Source organism: Pezoporus wallicus, unplaced genomic scaffold (genome assembly GCF_028554395.1).
Source record: "Pezoporus wallicus isolate ANWC-B61680 ecotype Strahan unplaced genomic scaffold, APGP_CSIRO_Pwel_v1 contig_8797, whole genome shotgun sequence".
Lineage (NCBI taxonomy): Eukaryota > Metazoa > Chordata > Aves > Psittaciformes > Psittacidae > Pezoporus > Pezoporus wallicus.
The window spans coordinates 713,824-717,277 of NW_026641918.1; positions in this window are offsets into that span (position 1 = coordinate 713,824).

Below are 3,454 nucleotides of genomic sequence, written 5' to 3' on the forward strand. Positions count from 1 at the left end.
CTTTCCTATGTGTTTTCCATATCCATTGCCTTAAAACCGGCAGGGCTGCTTGTGCATCCCCCAAACCCTCCCGGGAAAAAATGATAATTTAAGGAAAATAAAAGAGTAAAAGCAGTTATTTGGAAGGAATTTGCTGTAGAGACCCCTCCAAGTCGCCTGCAACAGTCTATCTCATGCATTTAAACCCCATTTACAATTGCCAGTGTACTCGTATGTACCTATAATCTGTATTTTGGGTATATTTGTAGCTATATCATTAATTTTTTTTGGATCAATACAACTTGCATGGGTATAATTCTCTTTCTTAGGGGTGGGATTTATCTCCTGGGCTGGAATAGCCCCATGCTGACCCTCCTGCCATGGTTAATGCCCGTGGGCTGTGGGACCCCACTGGCTCCAGGCAGATGTGGCTAAAAATGGATGTAATTATTTCTCCTGGGGTTTTGTAACTGCTTTTCCACATTCCTCTATGAAGTAAAAAAGGGAACAGCTTTTCCTGGCATTCTTCTGCTGTGATATTTAGTTTTCAGTTTATGAAATATAGAGGCAAAGACCCCACAGGGGCAGACATGGGGGTATTTTGGCTCCTGCCCTAAGGACCTGAAGGGATGCTTCCGAGGAAGGGATGTCAGGAGATACTATCCCAAGGCATTTCCAAGCTGTCATCGCTAACTGATATCTGTGCCTCCAACATCCTCTGCCCCCTCTCAAATGAACCCTGTCATTTAGCTAATTCCCAAGGAGGGGCAGAGGCATTAAGAGAAAGCGGCATCTCCTCAGGGACACCATTAAGGAGGAGAGATGGAAAATGGGATATTTAATACAGGCGGTGATGAGGGAAGAGCTGCAGGAAAGGGGGGGAAAGCAGGATTTCCCTGTCTTGGGGAAGGTGTTTAGCCCATGCTCTTGCAGGTGAGTTTAAGGTGCTAAGTCCAGAGACCAGAGCAATTACCCCAGCCCAACTTCTGACCTGAATTAGGGAATTCCAGGGCTAAATGGGAAATCAATGTACATGAAGGTATTGGAAGCCGAGGCTGCTGTCTGGGATGCAGCTCCCAGCGCATCAGCTTCCTGAGCATCCCTGGCCAGGGGACCATGCAACATCAAATAGGTACGTTAGTACAAGAAGGAAGAGAGGAAAAGATCAATTTGAAGTAATTCTACTTTTACATGATTGTACTTGTTTTGTACCTGTTATTACATATTCAGTTCAAAGTTTTCACAGCCATAAAAAAACTGGTGCTCAAAGGGATTACCATCTCCTTGTTCTGCTAATAGAACAATTTTCCACTAGCCAATAAAACACTTACGGGCTCAAGGCTCTCCTCCAGCACTATCACGATGCTCTTGGTGGCCGTCACAAGTGGCCAAGATGTTTCCTGCAATTCTTGCTGGCCCTGACCTGACTTTTGTTTTGACTCATGATGCTCAGCACCCGCTGCTGCTGGCTATCGCTGACCTTCCCTGTTGAAGCCAAGCTGAGCTGCAGCATCCCCCTTGATCCAGGTTTATCTGTCAGTGGCTCTCGCTTCCTTTGAAGTCTTTAGATCAGCATGGAGCAGAGGTGGCTTCATGGGGTGGATTATACAGCCTGGGAGCATCACAGCCTTCTGTGTCCTCAGGAAGCATGGCTACATGTATTGATAACCCTACAAGATGATGGAGCAGGGCTGCCTCCTGGAAAGCAACCTAAGATGCCCACATCATTCATGAGCAGCTCCCTCTATTTAAAATTGCACTGATGCAAGCTCTTGGCTAGATTTAGGGTGTCTTGCAAGACTTGCTGTGTGTGAGACCCTTCACTCCAGGAATGCTCAGTGTGAAACCATGGTGGTATCTTGGAGAGAGGGGCCCTTTATACAAGGGCTTGTAGGGATAGGACAAGGGGGAATAGCTTTAACCTGACAGAGGGGAGGTTGAGATGAGACATTACGAAGCTCTTTGTGAGGTGGTGAGGCACTGATCATGAGTCTATGATCTTCACACCAACGCCAACAGGATGCTTTGTCCCTTGCCAAACCAAACCCCCAGAATCCAGCCCACACCAACCTACCCAGCCCTGTAAAGAAACCAGTACAGCTCCCAGCACCCCCATCTGCATCTCTGCGTTACCGCCAGGCACTGTGGCCTTTTCCATCCTCCCCGCTCCCTATTGTTCACCAGAGCCTGGCCCTGACCCCGGGTATTTATAATCCCCCTTTCCGGCACGGCATTGTGTGCCGGCAGCCCCGGCGCGCTCCCCACGTCCTGGATGAGCCGAGGCTTGACTCCTCGCTTCCTCGCTTTCCTGTTTACGGGGCTCAGCAGGAGCCGATCCTGGCCTGTCCTCGGAGACCTCCATAAAATCCTATTCATCCTTCCAGAGGAGAGCGGGACCAGCGAATTTATAAGGCCCCTGAAATCCGGGAAACGGTGGTGATCTGGGATGTGCTGTGTCGTGGTTTGAGACTCGGTGTTTCAGATGGGTTTCTGAACATGTCAAATCCAACGGGCAAATGTGGAGACAGGTTCGCTGAAGATTCATTTCTGTTTCTTGCTGGACTATGCTAGGTCCTCAGGCTTCTTTTCCCATATGTTTAATGCGTTCCGCTATTACATTGGACTTTAAGACAGAGAGTTGATATAAACCTATAACAATACAGAGCAGGAGGAAAGGAGCTGTACCTGAAAAATGCTTTGAACAAAGACGCCTTCTTTGAAGCAAGGAGCTCTGTGTTGCTGGTCATGAATCACAAGTGCTCTGAATAGTTATCTACTAGAAAGGGACAAGCTCACTTGGAATAACCAGCAACAAAACTAACAAATAAAGGCATGGTAGCCTTGTACAGAGTCTCATCTCCTTCCCCTCCTCATCTCCCTCAATTCCAGTTGGTTTTGCGTGGGTGAGTGGATGAGCATGAGGCTTCCCTGGCCATTGTCCTGGCAGAGGGTGAGGCAAGACACAGGGAAAAGGCATTTTGCTCACACCAGGAAGGGTAAAATTGCATAAGGGAGAAAACCCAACCCTTGGGTTTGCTCCAAAAAGGTTGTGATCAGCAGGCTGGGCAGAAAGGTGGAGAGTTCCAGCCATCGTCCCCGCTGCACCGCGCAGGATGATGATTTATCCCTGTTTTTAACACTACTTAAACTGAGACATTACTACCCCCATCATTTGCAAAGGTCGCCCACAAGGCCCAGCTATGCCCTGCATCCACCATCCTTGCCGGCACGGTCCCCTCTCACCACCCGACCCCCCCTGGTGCAGTCCCAGCAGCGGGAATTAAACAAAGCCAAACAAGAACCCTCCCAACGTTAATCTAAGCCTTGCAAAAGCTGGGTGGAGCGAGCGCCGCAGGAAACCCCCATTCAAAGCCATTCATTAGTCAAAACGCTGTATAAATAATTATCTTTGCTGCCTGCTCCCCAGCCTTCAACCCCTGGCGCAGGCAGGGACGTCAGTCCCCACGTCTGCTCA